At 43.2% G+C, this 17,510-nt stretch overlaps 2 long non-coding RNA genes across 2 annotated transcripts in view; one reads left to right on the forward strand and one right to left on the reverse strand.

Annotated features, from left to right (window-relative positions):
* The window catches only part of LOC307199932, a 121,368-nt gene that overhangs the window by 80,837 nt on the left and 23,021 nt on the right, over positions 1-17,510 (reverse strand). The window lies entirely within an intron of this gene.
* On the forward strand, positions 12,577-16,444 carry LOC307199934. The gene is made up of 3 exons (XR_013832272.1): positions 12,577-12,637; positions 15,055-15,376; positions 16,249-16,444. It is a non-coding gene; the product is annotated as an uncharacterized lncRNA (long non-coding RNA).

The following is a 17,510-nucleotide window of genomic DNA, read 5'->3' on the forward strand; positions in this document are numbered from 1 at the left end:
CTCCAACTCCCATCAGCCAGCATTGCCAGATAAAATGGGAGCAGCAATCCAAAAACACCTGGAAGGCTGCAGGTTATCCATCCCTAACTAGACTGTCCAGCCAGCTTGGTGTTGTCTGCTTTGACCAGCAATGGCTCTCCAAGGTCCCAGATGGAGGTATTTCCCATCACCTGTGACCTGATTTGTTTAATGAGCAATGCGAGAGATCACACCTGAGACCTTCTGCGTGCATTGCACTCACCCTGCCAATGAGCTATGGTCCCTCTCTCCTGGTGGCACCATGGCTCTGACCATATGCACCAACTCCTAGGGGCCAAGGCAATTTTGGCCCCCCATGGTTTTTTTAAGGGGGTCGGGCCCCCTCAATGTTCCAAGGGTGTTTGACTGTGTCCCTCGGCTCCTTGTGACATTGTGCGCATGATGTCAGGATGTCGTGTCGGGCCCCCTCATTCATCTTGAGAAGATGGCACCTCTGAACATATCAGAGCTGATGTGGGGCTGGTGTTGGTGGAGTTCCAGCATCCTGCCTCTGTCCCAAAGTTGGCACGAATCCCTGGAGTCTCACACCGCTCAGAGATTGAGGTGACAAACAATACCAGTAATATCAAAGCTTTCTCTCAATAAAAGTGAATGGGAAAACCTCGATGAGTCTCGGCTCATTCTGGCTTGCCACTCCACCTGCTTGTTCTCCCCTGCAAATGCCTTCTCCACTTCCCACCAGTGTGTTTGCCAAAAAATGCAAATCTCTCAATATCAGCTATTATGATTGCCTGCGGTGCTCATTTTACCCTTCCTATCCACCTTCAGAATGCCCAAGTCTGCTGGCAACGTATATTGAGCACCTTCCAAACAAGAACACAAACAGCTTCATCATGGGAATTCCTGTCCCTACACATTCAGCCATTGTCACCACATATAAAGAGTTCCTTTTATCAAGGGAGAAACTGTGTCTTGAAGTCCACTTGCCTCAGTGAAACCCCTTAGCATCTTCCTTTTGAAAAAGTGAACTGAGACTTTCGCTTTGGAAAAGGAGACAAACACCCACTAATCAGCTGGAAACATTTTAGAATTCACACAAACCTGTTGATTTTTTTGTAATGGTTAAAGACCCTCTTCAAGATCCTTCAGTTGTTTTCCTCTCGGCTTTGCTTGCCTGTAATTTGAATGCATTTTCCTTTCAATTAGTCTCACCAATGAATGGTATCTTTTCTGTAGCTGTGTACTTCACTCATAAATACAGCCCCAGCCCATTCTTGTAACAGGCTGTGTAGTGAGATTTTGTCTATTTAATTTGCAATCCCCCCCACATTTTTTTTTTAAAATGACTAGTTATATGGAACTTATATGGCAGTGATGGTCACCAACTTGGATGACTTTAAAAGATGATGAGACAAATTCATGGAAGAAAAGGCAATTGATGGCTACTAGCCTTGATGTCTATGCCTCCACGTTTGGAAGTAGTGATACTTTTAAATTCCAGTTGGTGGAAACCACTGGAGGGGAGAGGGCTCTTGAGCTCAGATCCTGCTTCCACGTTTTCCACGGGCATCTGGTTGGCCACTGTGAGAAGAGGGTGCTGGACCAGATGGGCCATTGGTTCTCCTAATGTTCCTTTGTTTCATAGTGGTCTCACGGCTGAGTTTATATACATCTGTGTCTCATCTAAATGTGTTTACTTCTAACCCATTCCACATACATTGATACGTCTTCAGGTATGGTTGTAATGAAGTGATAGGTATCAAAAGAGCAATGGCCTTCTTTTCCTTTCAGACTAAGGCACTGACTTCTTCCTGACTCACTTTTATAGCCCCAGTGATGGGTTTCTGCAATTCCTAAACTTTTGACAATGTATTCATCAACTTACCGTAGTGCTAACAAGAATGTTTCAACGTGCGACAGACAGATCTGGTTATACTTAGTGTAGAATTGCTAAAGCTCAAAAATATTCACTAGCATTTAGCAATGAGATACAGGCACTTACAGGGGAGATGAAAGTGAAACACAGGAACATTTTGTGTTCATGTTCATTCATGTCAAAGTTAGGGATGGATGAATCTGCCAATGATGGTTATCTAAGTGTCTTTCCAATCTTAAATTCAGTTCCCCACATTTCAACAGCAATTTTCAAGTTTGAAAAATGCTCATCAAAAATTTATTGTGAATTTCTTGCAATGAACACATTTTTTAAAACAGTTTTGACTAATGAGCACATTTTTGCACACAAATTTCTCCAATATAAAGCACTTTTGTATCCTGTTTTCACTAATATATGAGGTTCTAGTCACAATTACGTCACTGGAGTGTATGCCGCTATTACTTTTGAAACATTTCAAATGTTTATTTCACATATACTTCAGAACATTACCACAATCCAAAGCATTGGGGGCAGGGGAAGAAGAGATCACCTTATCATACCCAAACACCAAAATCCTCAGTTAAATTGACACATTTCACCCCAAAATCATCTTCCACAGCTGACCTTGTGCCCAGAAGTTATACATAATGTTCTTTCTGTTTGACTGGTATTCACCTTTTTATACCAGTTTGTGGTGTCCCCCCCCCGAGTGCCCCCAAATCCGGGCCAGATCTAGTATTTTGTGGGCCTTTGGAGGACAGAGTACCAGTCCTTTCAGAGGAGGCTTTTCCATTCTGCTTGCCACTGCTGTCTTGTGTGGTGATTCGGCTGTAAAGGAGAATAGTGAATAAATGGGCATTTTCAACTGTTTTTGGGTGTGAAAAGGCTGGAGACTGCGACTCATAAAAGAGTGGGGCAAGTTGTTGTTGTTGTTGTTGTTGTTGTTGTTGTTAATTACATTTATTTTCCTTTATTTTCCAAGGATCTCAAGATGGTGTACATGGTTCTCCCCCCTGCCCCATTTCATCCTCAAAACAACTCTGTGAGGTAGGTAGGGCTAAGAGATGGTGACTGGCTCACGGTCACCCAATGAGCTTCATGGCTGAGTTGGGGATTCAAAGCCTGCTCTCTGAGGTCCTAATCTGACACAGTAACTGGAGCCCCTCAAAGCTGCTTACGTGTGCTTGGTTGTCTTTCGTACATATGGGGAACAGAAATTTGTTACCTCAAATGCCCATGACTCCATGCTCCTCTGAGATATCTGATACCGTTCCGTGTCTGCATGTCTTAGGCTGTGCTTGTGGTGGGTGATAGCTATGGGCTGCTTAAAGCAGGATAGACAAGAGCATCAGTAGGAGGAAGGCTGGTCACATCTGAGACTGGCTGGTTTATTAGAGTGACAGCGATGTGAGAGCACTACCCTAGTTTCAGGACAAAGATTAGCATGAGAGGGGGGGGGACCCTGTCTAATTCAAGGCTGCTCTCCTTCCACTTTCTTGAAGTGGCAGATAACAGCTGAGAGGCAAGAGGACTATATCTATGTAGACAGGCTCATTATGGAAAGGAAATGAAAGATTTAAGCCAATCTTGACTCTCATTGCTACAGCTGATACAAAATCCTGGGGCTCCACACAGTCTTCAGTCAAGCCCTCCTCTGTTTGCCCTTATATACCCATTCGCAGTAAACAAGGCAGGGGTTTTCATTTAGGCTCTTCCAGAGACTGAAGTGTGTTGACAAGGCAAATGTGTCAAAGATGCTTATGCATATTATTGTCTAATAATATAGCTGCTCGTGTCTTCCCAGAGGTTTTTTCCACCAGGTGCACAAATGGAAGCTGAGTCTGTTCTCTGATTATTAAATTTTTTTCCCTCTGATAGTTCAAGTTATGTGATTATCCTCTCTCTTCTAAGCACAATTTACACCACGCATGTCATGAGTACTTGGTGGGACTTAATCAAATACATTGTTTTAATTAAAAATGTCCTTCTTAAAAAAAAAGAAATAAAGTAGGTGAAATTGGATAAAATCATTCCTAATTACAAGATGTTTTGTGTTTGTGGAGGTTTTGAAACACTGCAACATATCTATAACTAGTTTCTCTCTGTGTAAAATATATTCAAAATTGAACCTTATATATTTTTAAAAGGAAAAAAAATGTGACTAGGGGTCAGCTTCTTCAGCTGTATATATTGAATGAGGCCCGGAGGTTTGAATTAAGTTTTCCTCAGAGTAGGCCCACTGAAACTAATGGGAGGATCTACTGTGTGTGAAACTTAGTTGCGTGTTTTGGGGCGCTATGCAGATCATGGTACCGAAAAAAACATTTTTTTGGGGGGGGGGCGGCGAGATTTCAGTGTGAGATCCAAAATGGCTGCCATGCTCTCACACGAAAAAATGGGATGTCCTGGTTTTACTAGGACAGTTGAGGGGTATGGAGATATACTACAGCTCCTTTGCGGAAAGCCACAACTGTTGAAGTGGTATAAATGTGCTTTAAATGTACAGTGTGAGTGTGACCTTATTCTAAACGTATGTCGACTTTCAAGGGTGTGCGTAGCTGTGATCCACACAGTTGCACCCTCTTCAAATCAAGGGTCTTTTGAACTGCGAGTCCTTAGGGCTCTGTATCGTGACACAGAATTGGTCGGAGTCTGCCTTTCTTCATTCCAGCATTTGACACCCTGTAGAACTGGGTGACCTCAATCATCTTGGGGGAGGCATTCTATTATATCGTTTCTCTCTTTCTCTCCTGAATAGATAATTAATGCTGTCATAAAACCCCAAACTCCTCATGATGAGAAGTGACTCACTGCTTAGTTGATTCATCTTCTTAAGCAGTTTTTTGGGGGTTTGAGGCGTCAGTTGTGCATAGCCAATGTGGTATGATTGATGGACGTTTCCAGTTTGGCAGAAGTCAGAATATTATATATGTCAGGATTATCTTAGCTGCAACACACTGATACCACTCCCCCCCACCCCCGCCCTCCACCACCTCCATTGATTCTAAAACCTCGCTGAAAGGAAAATTTCCTGTCCCCAAAAATCTCCTAGCTGCCTCATTGGAACTGGCTCTGTCGGGATCTCATTAGCTGAAACCCAGAGAAAGGAACTTCATGCATCAGCTGTGTATACGCATATCGTGTGTTCAGACTTTTGTGCTTGAAACAAAAGTCATCAGTTAAATTACTTGCTGGGAAGTATTACACAAAATACTGCAAATTGCATTCCTTTCACCTCAAATTGCTCTCAGTGCCTGATGTGAATGTGCAGGGGGGTGGGGAGGGAAAGGTTGCTCATTTCTGTAAGACTAACAAAAGAATGGGGAGCACGTTGAGCAGGTGCCAAGTGTAGCTGTCAGGTGCATCAATGCAGTGAAGAGAAAAGAATGCATTTTAATTTTCATGCGGCAAAGGAAACTCTTTTTCCTCATTGCTTTTCTCAGACATCACCAGCCCTTACAGTTGCTTGGGTTTGTAAAATCCTTTGAAGCATCAATGAGGGTTTATTACCTTTGTGTGAGCTGAAGCTATGTTCTTTTTCCTTTTTTCTTTTTTAACTCCTTGAAAAATGGCATCAAGTGTTTTCATCGAACACCTTGCTTTTGCTAGTTGCCTCATTTAAATGTTACTGCGGAAAGAAGAGTTAAAAGGAAGAAAGTGTGGGGAGAAGAATAGCCCCGAGATTATAATTAATTGCCAGGTGGCGGGCATTATCAAATGGCATTGTATCTTAAGGAGTGGCAATTTTGCTTAGCATAGAGGGCAGTTTTGCTGGGCCATGAAAATACATGGTCATTTAGAGGACTAATGGTGCAATCTTAAACATGTTTATTGATAAATTACCGGTAAGTTCAATGGGACTTACAGGCCAATCTGATATATGTGGAAGCAAGTACTACTGACTTCAGTGGATCACAGCCTATATACTAATTGGTATTATAACTTGCATTTAATTTTAATTCATGGTCGATGGGAGGTGATAACCACAGCCATCATCCCTCATGCTTTACTTTCCATGACAGGTAAACTTTCAAAACATTTCCAGCTTCTTTTCTACCTAGACTTCTTCTTAATTTCTTCATTGCTTCCAGTCCTGTCTAATTATGTAGTGTTGTATTTTCAAGCTTTCTATTTCCCCTGATATTTTTTATTGACAATTTTTGAGATAAAATACAGTGGTACCTTGGGTTACAGATGCTTCATGTTACAGAAGCTTCAGGTTACAGACTCCACTAACCCAGAAATAGTACCTCAGGTTAAGAACTTTGCTTCAGGATGAGATCAAAAATTGAGTGGCGGTGGCACAGCGGCAGCGGGAGGCCCCATTAGCTAAAGTGGTACCTCAGGTTAAGAATAGTTTCAGGTTAAGAACAGACCTCCAGAATGAATTAAGTTCTTAACCTGAGGTACCACCGTACAATAAGAATCAAACTAGTCTATGGAATGAGAATATTAGAATATTAAAAAACCTAAAAGGAAAAAAAAGGAAGAAGAAAGACTCACAAGTCCCTTTACCGTATTTATATCATATATATATATATATATATATATATATATATATATACACACACACACACACACACACAGTCATTTATCCACAGACAGTCAGATTCTCCCATATCCCACCAGGGAGCTTCTCACTGGAACCAGTAGTACTAAGAGAAAGATTCTTAAGGGAAGACCTCAGCATGCTAAGATACTTTGGAGTCCAGCAAGACGTATTGTTTTGTGAAGAGAAATGAACAGGACACCACTGGCTAAAACCCCTTGAAGGCCCCAATTAAGAAAAGTATGATTGTCCTACATGGCTTCTAGATCACCAGTGATAAGTTTTGATACATTTACACCATAAATTTAAAGCAGTATGACACTACTTTAAATAGTCATGGTTTCTCCACAAAGATTTCTGGGAAGTACAGTTTGTTAAGGGGCTGAAAATTGTGGTAGAGATCCCTGTTTTTCTCAGAGTGCTAGAATTCCCAGAGTTCCCTGCAAAGAGAAATCAATCATTAAACCACTCCGGTAACTGTAGTTCTGTGAGGGGGATAAGGGCCTCCTAACAACTCTCAGCATCCTTAGCCAATTACAGCTCCCACAATTCTTTGGGAGGGAAGCCATGACTGTTCTGAGTGGTATCATAAATGTGTGAATGTGGCCTAAAATATCAATGATGATTTATGACACATGCAATATGCTTCTCTTACTTGGAGCTCTGTGGGTTAGGGCTACGGTTGCTTATAGACAACCCTCTTAATCAAAAGTGACCACTCAGCATTCAAAACAGGCCTTGTAAACTCAGATGCCAACTCTTAACTCCAAATTCCCTCAAGTAACACCATGGCAGCAGCTACTGCGCAATAAGGGTATCATCCCCTAGTGTGATATATGGTAGCAGATGAACTGCCAATAATTCTTTCACTATGGGACAGACTGACAAGTGCCAGGTCTATGCAAAAGAATAAATTGACATAAACCTGACATCAAAAATAGTAGAGAGACTTCCGGGTTAGTGCCAGCGGCAATGGCGGAATTCCTCTGACTCAGGGGAACCCGCTCCGCAAAAATCGGGTCTTGCCGCCGCGGCGAAGGCGGAGACCCTCTAAAAATCCCAGGCGGAGGAAGCCTGGGAACGTGGGATTCGGCAGACACCAGGAGCGCCCCCTCTACTTACAGGGAAACCCCTTTTCGGGGGTTCCGAAGTGATGCGGGGTGAGTGGCGCAGTGTTTCGAATCGACTGCTATTTTCGCGGAGTGAAGCTGCACAGCCGTTGCCGGAGAGCGCTGACTTTTTCCTGTGGACTTTTGGATTTCAAACAACAACCCGTGAGTAGTACGGAAATTGGACTCTTAAAATATTTTTAAATTTGGCACCGATCGGGGAAGGTCCAAACAGGAAGTCCGCCTCCCCTTTCTGTAAATAAACTAAAGCAAAGAACCTGTCAACTAAGGTCGTGGAGAGTTTTCTGTAAAGGACTTTAATTCTACTGATTGAGACTATCAGAATTTTTTCTTGGAAGCAGGGGAGCCTGCAGGAGAAGAACAAGATTTGGGATTTGATGTGCCACCCCCCTGGACCCGGGAGTGGTCCGGGAGAGCCCGCTGATGAGGAATAGAACAATTTGACAGCTGTCAAGCTAGCTGTCAAGATACAAAAAGAGGACTTTGTTTCTATTGTCTATATTTGCTACAAGCTTATGTTTAAAACGAAGGAAGGACTGTTACAATTTAACGTATGCGAGCTTTGGGTCTGTGCTGAAAGGAGTGAAAAGAAACTTAAATCCCCCTAGAGGGAGCTTTGGGATATTGCATTAAGGACAGCTGAGGAACTGTTTTTTGACCTTGGACTGTTTAAGAATGGCGGTCGGGAAGGAAATTCAGTTTGAATTGAATAGGACATTCTTTCTCTTGGGAAAGTTGCAAGGTCAGATAAATGTTTTGACTACAAATGTTACAACTTTGGGCACAAGAGTGAGTACTAGCAAAGAATTTGATAAGAACTCAGCACAGGAACTTTATCCAACTGAACAAACAGGAAAATTTGAGGAGAATTATGTTGTCTCTGAAGCGAAGAAAGGGGGAGCCGTAACCCTACAGATGCAAAAGGCGAGCTACAATTTGAGGCCCGACATGATGGCAACAAGGAGAAATAAATCTTTGAAGATGGAAGCCTGGCCTGAATTGGAAAATGAAAGATGGAGAGATTTCTTTATGTGGATATTAGATGACCTTTGGATTACAAATCTGATTCAGGTGGAAGTTGGAGCTTTGGGGACCTTTGGATTTGAAAGGAGAGTGAAACAAGATTTGGAAGATCTTAAAGGCCTTACTCTCAATTATGGAGGTTTGGCTGGAAGGAATGTGGATGCTGTTGGGTTGGAGCTTCCCCGAGATTTGGCTTTTAATACTAATGGCTATCAAAAAGACTGGCAGAGGGGACATGAAAGAGATTTAAGAGCCTCAGATTTAAGATCTCCGGGTTGATGGCTTTTTGAGATTGATGGACTTATGCTGGGGACTGAAACCGGGAAGGGGTTTGGGTGGAATGGAAATTGGGAACTCAATATGCATATAATATAATTTGTTTTTTGTTTTTTTTAAGGAGAGTTGGGAAATTCGTGGAATGATTGTATTTTTTTTCTCTTGTCTTTTTTATTTTGCTTGTTTCCTTCTTTTTACTTTTTTGTAACCTTTAAAATTCTGAATAAATATTACTTAAAAAAAAAAATAGTAGAAACCTGCCAGGCTGTTTCAGTCTCCCAGGACACTTTGCTGCTATGTCATGTTTAGCACCCAAATACTGGTCTTTTGGATGGTCCTTGTGTTTGTTTTATGTACTTTTCAGCTTTACAGACAATACTTCATACAGCTCATGACCATTTGGCCACGTCGTCTATGCTTTCCTATCTCTGATTTTATGCTGCCCACCTCGGCACTATTTTATAAGAAGTGTGATAATGTGAGATGCAGTTGTGACCTCTTGTTTTAGGTGTCTAATAAAGGAATGGTTATGACAGGTGAAAAAGTATTTCAGTACTGCTGTAAATTTTACTCTGTGTCCCCTGGGGCTCTGTGAATGATTCTGAGGGGCAGAGAAGGAATTATCTTTTACTAAAAATTTGAACTTCTGGTGTACTTTTTTTTTAAAAAAAGTAATCTTGTTATGCTGATTGAATTTAGAAAATGGAGATATTAAAAGTCACCAGGTTTCTGTGCTTCAAATGGACTGATTTTTGAAGACTTAAGAAGAGGAAAGAATGCCAAATTTAAAGGATCAGAAAAATGGGCCAGAACATCAGCCACCAGTTCCCATCTTCTTCTCAGGCATATTTGTACCCTTAGCAAATAGAAAAAGGGCAAAAGCTGTTCCACAGGCTTGGAAGCAACAACCAAGAATGCATGTGGGACACTCAGAAGTGAGGAACAAATAACCTGTCCTGTACAAATACCCTCAAACTGGTGAGCATTTTGCATAGTACAATATCCTTATGTGATTTATGGTTTGCAAAAGAATTGTGTTTGTGTTTTATGATACCCAGCTCCTTCAACTGTTCCTCAGAAGGCTTGGTTTCCAGACCCTTGATCATCTGTACACATTCCAGCTTGTTAAATTGTTGTCCTCAGAACTGAACACAATCCCAGTGGATCAGACCAAAGTTCTGTCTGGGCCAACATCCTGTCTCCAGCACTGACCAATCAGATGACTACAATAAACTCACAAGTGGGGTGCAAAAGCAGCCACCCAGCTTCTAATCTCTGTTTGTCCACTCACAATACTTGTTTAAAACAAATATTTTGAAATAAACAAATATATCAGATATGAGCAGTGCTGTTTCTAGAAGAAGAAGTGCCTGAACTCATCATTAATGCCTCCCTTGTTCTCTTATAATGGCAAGGGCACCCATCTGAGAGGTGCCAGAACTGAGTTCCAATGTGTTCCAGCTGAAAAAAAAGCCCTGGATATGGGGAAGCTTTGGCCCACCAGATGTTGCTGAACTGCTCCTGCCACCTGCCCCCAACAGCATGGCCAATGGCCAGGGATGATGGCAGGTGGAGTTCAGCAACATCTGGAGGGCCACACCTGCCTTATGTCTTCCTAGGGAAAAATATTATTTCTATTGCTGGGATCTGCAGAGTTGTGCTGTCAATTCCAAGGGGGCTTATTGCATTTTTCTGAAGGCAAGTATTTCATACCGTGTCCCAACTAGTGCATATTATAAACGAAGAATGCCACCAAATTCCTCTGCACCCCACTGGTAACAAAATGTGGCAGGGATTCTGTCTGGAACATTAGTTGATCTTGGTGGGAGATACATGGTCCAGAAGCTAGTTTCTGCATGTTTCTGAAGGGCAGAGATAAGAAAATTTACTGGAATTCAGCCAGGGAGTCAAGATGGAATTTATCTTAACCTATGAACCAAAGCGTTAATGTCAGCTTTACTTTGTCAGACTATTTCATCAATAAATAGCAAAGGAACATGAAAATCCAGCAGTGCCAGATCTGTGGCGGGCATTGCCTGGGCTGCAAACACAACTTTCTAAATAAAGAGTGGATTTTTAAATTATTATTTTTAATCTTAGGTGAGGCATCTGTTGGCCCTAATTCCTACCTCAGAAGAGCAAACAAAAGCATATGGATTATTCTCTTTCTTTGACGAATGGAAAAGGGTTTGTGTTCTTGGGATGGTGAACCCCTCCTTCTGCAGGAGGAGGAGGAGAAGGAGGAGGGAGAGAATAGATTCATTTTGCATCTAAAGACAAACCTATCTCTTTTGCATTTTCCGAAACAACACGTGAACCAAAACTCAATCACCCTTTGAAATTTGCTAGTCACTGAATTTTGCAATGCAGTTCTTTTGTGGGCTAATGTGTACAAAAATAATATGCACATATTATTGAAAATAACATATAGAAATACATTATAGTAGGAAAAACTCAGTGCCTGTGGTTGGCGATTTGTGTATACTCTTCCTTTGTGATTTGTCCTTTCTTCCATTTCTTATATATGCCCTTCTTACATCTTAACTCACCTGTAAGCTGAGAGAAACACCAGTTTCTTTAGGTGCCTCCCACGTTTCTTGTTGGAATTGTCTGCCTTTGTGCCTTCAATATTTTACCTTTAAGAAACTCCCATCGATTTTGGACTCCCTTCTCTTTGCGTATCTCTGACCACAGGACTTCACCCAGTAGTTCCTTGAGATTTTTGAAATCGGCCTTCTTAATGTCCAGAGTGCATGTCCAGCTACAGTCAGCTTTCCTTTTGTGCTGGTCCCAAGAGTTATCCGTGCGGCAAGGTCCGAGTCTGGTCCGAGGTCGAGGGAAGCTGTCCGTCAAAGCTGTAGCTGGGTCCAAGGCAGGGAGTCGAGTGGGGTCAGGAACTCTGGCAGAAGAGCAGGACAGGGTGCAGGCAGGAACAGGCTAGCAACAACGTTGCTCCCGCAACCTGGGACTGGGGCTGGCTGGCTTTTATCTGCATAGGGCACAGGGCGGCCCCGGTCCACAGGTGACTCGCCTCTCCTGGCCTGGAGGTGAGCACTCCTCCTGCAGGAACTTAGTTCCCTCTGCCTCTCTGCCCTGAGCCTCTGCAGCTCAGGAGAGGCTGGAGGGTTACTGGACCCAGAGGCAACCTCAGCCTCCCCTGACGGGGCTGAGAGTGGAGCACCTGCAGGCAATGGGTCCTCCATCACCTCAGGGGCCAAAGCAGACTCAGCTGGTGCCTGCACCTGAGGATCCAGCATAGGTGAGGACCCTTCAGGCTCAAGTCCCAGCCCCGGCTCAGCTAGTTCTGGAGGCGGGGACTCCTGTGCAGGCTGGGATTCCTCAGGTTCAGCCTCCGAGTCTGAATCCCAGGCCATCACACCCTTGCTTGTGTATAATGAAACCCAAGAGGACACAATCACTTCCTCCCAAGGTTCCCTGTACTTTCACATTGTCAAGTTCCTCCCTGTTGCTTCTTCCACCTTCTGGGAAATGATATTGTCAATGAGGTAACTGAGGAATTTGCTGTTCTGCCAACAGTGCTGAGGGAGTCAGGCATGGCTGGCTTTTATGCATCACTGGCCAACTGGGCGTGGGAGCAGCCAATACCCACTTAGTCAGCAAGGCACCGCCCACAGGGAGAGGCCTGTGATTGGCCCATTTAAACTTTGCTTTATGGTGGGCAGTTCACCCTTCTGCCTGGTTGGCTGAGGAAATTCCTGAACGACCAGCCAAACACGTGCGCTCTAACTGCCGGGGATGGAGACCGAACGCTAGGGGCCGCACCGCCACCCACCTGGGAAAGGGGTAAGGGGCCATTATTGGCAGTGTTGACATTCCCACAGATATTGGGGCAGTGCTGATGAATCTTCATTAAAAAATTTGAAAGCTGATGCAGAAATGTGGAGAAGTGAAGTTTAAGACTGGACGAATGAGAAACCAAGAGAAGCCAAACTTGAGGAATTTTTCTACCTCTACAACCCCTGGGAAAGCAATTCTGGAGCCTGGGCTCACAGCCATAGAGAAGGCTGGTATGCCCATTCTAACCAATCACAATTCAGATACTGATGGCACATGAAGGAACACCTCAAAGGATCTAAAGAGCAGGCAGGCTCCTACAGCATGAGACAATCCTTTTAGGTATCCTGGTTCCAAACTGTTGAAGACTGTGCAGGTCCAATAGAGCATTCTGAATTGGGCCAGGAATTAGACAAAGCCAGCATGATAAAGGAGGAACATGCTCTTATTGGATCTAGTTCAACGGTCTGGCTGCCACATTCGGGGCCAGCTGGAGATTCCAGACAATTTTCAAAGGCAGCCCCATGCGGAGCAAATCACAATGTAAATAAGGCATGTGTCACCATGCCCAGAGCTGCCAGATCTGACTTTGGTTTTATCTCCTTGTGCAGTTCCATGCTCCTTTCCTGCCCTGCTGTTTTATTGTGGATAATTTGATTGTTGGTTTGGCCATTGCACTCGTTTCTATTTTGTAAGCTGCCCTGGGGAGCAGTAACATTGATTTTTTTAAAAAAATATATAATAAATGCTGTGGGATTATTCTTCATCTTTTATTTTAATTTTTTTCCATGGCAGGATCAGGTATCAAAATCACATATGACAAATGTTAACTACCCTTGTGGCAGCTAAGTCCAATTTTTATTGAGATTGTAGCGGACAGGGGAGAAGGTTTTGCTTTATATTAAGAGATCTGTAACTGCTGGAATTGGATGTGCCCATATGTCAGGGCCAGCCCTATCATTGGGTAGAATGAGATGACTGCCGTACGCAGTGGGTGCTGGTGTATACAGTATGCACTACATGTGGGCAGTTGGGACAGCACCTGGGAGATTCTTCCCAAGCCCTTTGCTGTTCTCCTGGTGGATAATTGAGAAGTGTGTGTGCCGTACAGCCTGCTCTATGCCCCCAAAGCTGCCCTTTGGATGCGATGGAGAAAGTGCGATGATCGGGCCCTATATGCACTACAGTGGTACCTCGGGATAAGTACCTAATTCGTTCTGGAGGTCCGTTCTTAACCTGAAACTGTTCTTAACCTGAAGCACCACTGCTGCTGCGCCGCCGGAGCACGATTTCTGTTCTCATCCTGAAGCAAAGTTCTTAACCCGAGGTACTATTTCTGGGTTAGTGGAGTCTGTAACCTGAAGTGTATGTAACTTGAAGCATATGTAAGCTGAGGTACGTGCCACTGTATATATTTAAAGTGGTATTATATCACTTTAAACAATGATGGTTTCCCCTAAAGAAATGTAGTTCCTTAAGGGCAGGCATAGGCAAACTCTGGCCCTTCAGATGTTTGAGACTACAATTCCCATCATCCGTAGCTAACACGACCAGTGGTCAGGGATGATGGGAATTGTAGTCCCAAACATCTGGAGGGCCAGAGTTTGTCTATGCCTGCTTAAGGGCATTGGCGCACAGCTACAGTTCTCAGATTGATTTAACCCTCAACCTGCCTTTGCAGGGAACTCTGGGAGTTGTAGCTCAGCACCGTAACCAACCACAGTTCCCAAGAGTTTTGGGCGGAAACCATGACTGTTTAAAGTTGTATAATAATGCTTTCAAGATATAGTGCGGAAGAGGCCTCTGTGTTGAAATAAGAGTCTCCATTTGTAAGTCTAATTAGCTGCTGTGTGCAGAACGGGCACAATGACATCCACCTTGTCCTTTGCCAAGGGCAGCAAAATGTCTTGGGTCATCCCTGTCGTGCTCCTTTAGATGCAGGAACAGGCACGGCGATGAGACATGGCTATGACCTGCTGCGTTGAGTGGACATTACTGATGCTTTTGACAGCAGATTAGGAGCTATGGCGCATAGATTCTTTTGGAAAGTGGCTTTGTAATTAGAAACTGTATTTCAGAAGTATCGTGTATCTGCTTATCTCTGCACGGGCTGAAAAAGATGAAAGCAGAGTGCCTTCTCTTTCTACTCACCAGGGAGCAAAGAGGTGGAGAGGGCGATGGTTCTTTTAGAGCTGCCCCTCTGCTTTCTTTCCCCATTTGATTGAGGGTCAGACCAGGCATGAATTTAAGCACCCGATTCAGAGAATGGCCTTGTCTCTTCGTTTACAAAAATGTAAACCTTTACCTTTACCTTTTTACTACAGCATAGAGGGACCATATCCTATGCCATTAGGGAAAAAAATATTTTTTTGAGGCAAATAGTAGTTTCCAAGGTGTGGAGTTTTTGTTTGTTTGTTTGTTTACAGGGAAATGGCATGGAGGAAAGGGTTAACCCTCATGCTTCACAATCCTGGACCAGACTGGGACACCTTGTGGTCATGTTCCGTACACAAACAGGCAACGTCCGTCCAGGCATGTTTTTGAATTATGTGCTTGAAGTGTTTTGTTTGAACGAAAAAGCCATGTTAGCAGTATGCTTTATGTGATATAGGAACGACTGGTCACAGTGCTGCTATCATGAGGGGGTACAATATATACTTCTCTGGGTTCCTTGAAGAAGGGGGGGGGAAGAGATACAATAAACACAACATATGTTTGTGTCATTCACATATATAGCATGCAGTGATGGTGGAATCTTCTTGTTGTTTAGTCGTGTCCGACTCTTCGTGACCCCATGGACCAGAACACGCCAGGCACTCCTGTCTTCCACTGCCTCCCGCAGTTTGGTCAAACTCATGCTGGTAGCTTTGAGAACACTGTCCAGCCATCTCGTCCTTTGTCGTCCCCTTCTCCTTGTGCCCTCCATCTTTCCCAACATCAGGGTCTTTTCCAGGGAGTCTTCTCTTCTCATGAGCTGGCCAAAATATTGGAGCCTCAGCTTCACGATCTGCCCTTCCAGTGAGCACTCAGGGCTGATTTCCCTAAGAATGGCGAGGTTTGATCTTCTTGCAGTCCATGGGACTCTCAAGAGTCTCCTCCAACACCATAATTCAAAAGCATCAATTCTTCAGCGATCAGCCTTCTTTATGGTCCAGCTCTCACTTCCATACATCACTACTGGGAAAACCATAGCTTTAACTATACAGACACTTGTTGGCTAGGTGATGTCTCTGCTTTTTAAGATGCTGTCTAGGTTTGTGATTGCTTTCCTCCCAAGAAGCAGGCATCGTTGACTGCTGTCACCATCTGCAGTGATCATGGAACCCAAGAAAGTAAAATCTCTCACTGCCTCCATTTCTTCCCCATCTATTTGCAAGGAGGTGATGGGCCCAGTGGCCATGATCTTCATTTTTTTGATGTTGAGCTTCAGACCATATTTTCCGCTCTCCTCTTTCACCCTCATTAAAAGGTTCTTTAATTCCTCCTCACTTTCTGCCATCAAGGTTATGTCATCTGCATATCTGAGGTTGTTGATATTTCTTCTGGCAATATTAATTCCGGTTTGGGATTCATCCAGTCCTGCCTTTCGCATGATGAATTCTGCATATAAGTTAAATAAGCAGGAATCTTACTAGGAAGCAAATGACAGTTCAAACTCTCCTCCTTCCCACCTATCTGCATCCTCAATCTGTTGCTGTACTTGCTATTTTCTTCTTCAATTCCCAGCTCTAATACTAGGGGCAGAAATGCACCCTATATTTAAAGCACATTTAATGCACATTAAAAGCTCATGATTCCTTGTGGGGACTGTAGTTTCCCTCTCGCAGAGCTATAATTCCTAGCATCCTTCGAAAACTACTGTTCCCAGAATTCTCTGGGGGAAGGCACATGCTTTAAATGTGTTTTAATGTATTATATGGATCTTTTTCAGCAACTGAAAAAAAGGGAAGGTAGAGCGTCAGTTGAAGGGGAGGGGTGGTGTGGAGAGAGAAGATAACCTTATTGAGAAGTTCTATTGAATTTAATTGGGCTTACTCCCAGCTAAATGCGGTTAGTATTTCAACCTTAATGTAACTGGGATTTTGCAGAAATGTTTCCATCCAACCCACCCGCAAAATATAAAATAGAACAAAACCCCCAGATGAAGACCTCCCCAAAAACAGCCCAATGAGAACTGAGTATGCTCAGTGGGTACAAAATACCAGCTGACTTTTGAGGAGGGCAATAAAACCAGGAGGATGTGGGTTGGAATGGAATTGCTGGAACCCCATGTTGCAACATTTTGTTGCAGAGCCATACTTTTACTGTATATAATTTGCAATGCTGTGGGTTTTATATGAGAGGTATTGTGATTTTATAATTTTTTTTCAAAAATGAAAAGAATTAAGTTTGTTAGCAATTAAACAAGACGGTATATTTTATAATTTCTGGAAGTTTCAAATGGTGATATTATTTTACTGTAACAAACACTGATGAATACTGTTATGTACTGAAGTTCTCAACCTGGGCCAGCAGGGGGACACTGTAGATAGTTTTCACTCAGGTCCACATATGCAAATAAGGGATTGAAAGTGTTGTTCAGTGATTGGATAGTTACAGAAAGTTGTTACAGTTGCGTTGTACTGGAGCTCTATAAAAGCAGGATGGCTGAACCCTTCAGTTCAGTTCAGTTCTGTTCTGGCCTGTGAATAAACAAGAGCTGTTTGAAGAATCGCTGTGTCGTCTGATATGTTCACCCACAACTTAACAAATACTATGCCTTTTTTTAAAAAAAACCCAGTATCCTATTATGCTTAACTATATCCTGTTTTCTGCCTGGTCCAGTACTTAGGTAAAACCCCAGAGTTAGAGAGAAAGTGTTTGACTATATGTGCTAATCATC

Source organism: Podarcis cretensis (genome assembly GCF_951804945.1).
Source record: "Podarcis cretensis genome assembly, chromosome: 12".
NCBI classification, from domain to species: Eukaryota; Metazoa; Chordata; class Lepidosauria; order Squamata; family Lacertidae; genus Podarcis; species Podarcis cretensis.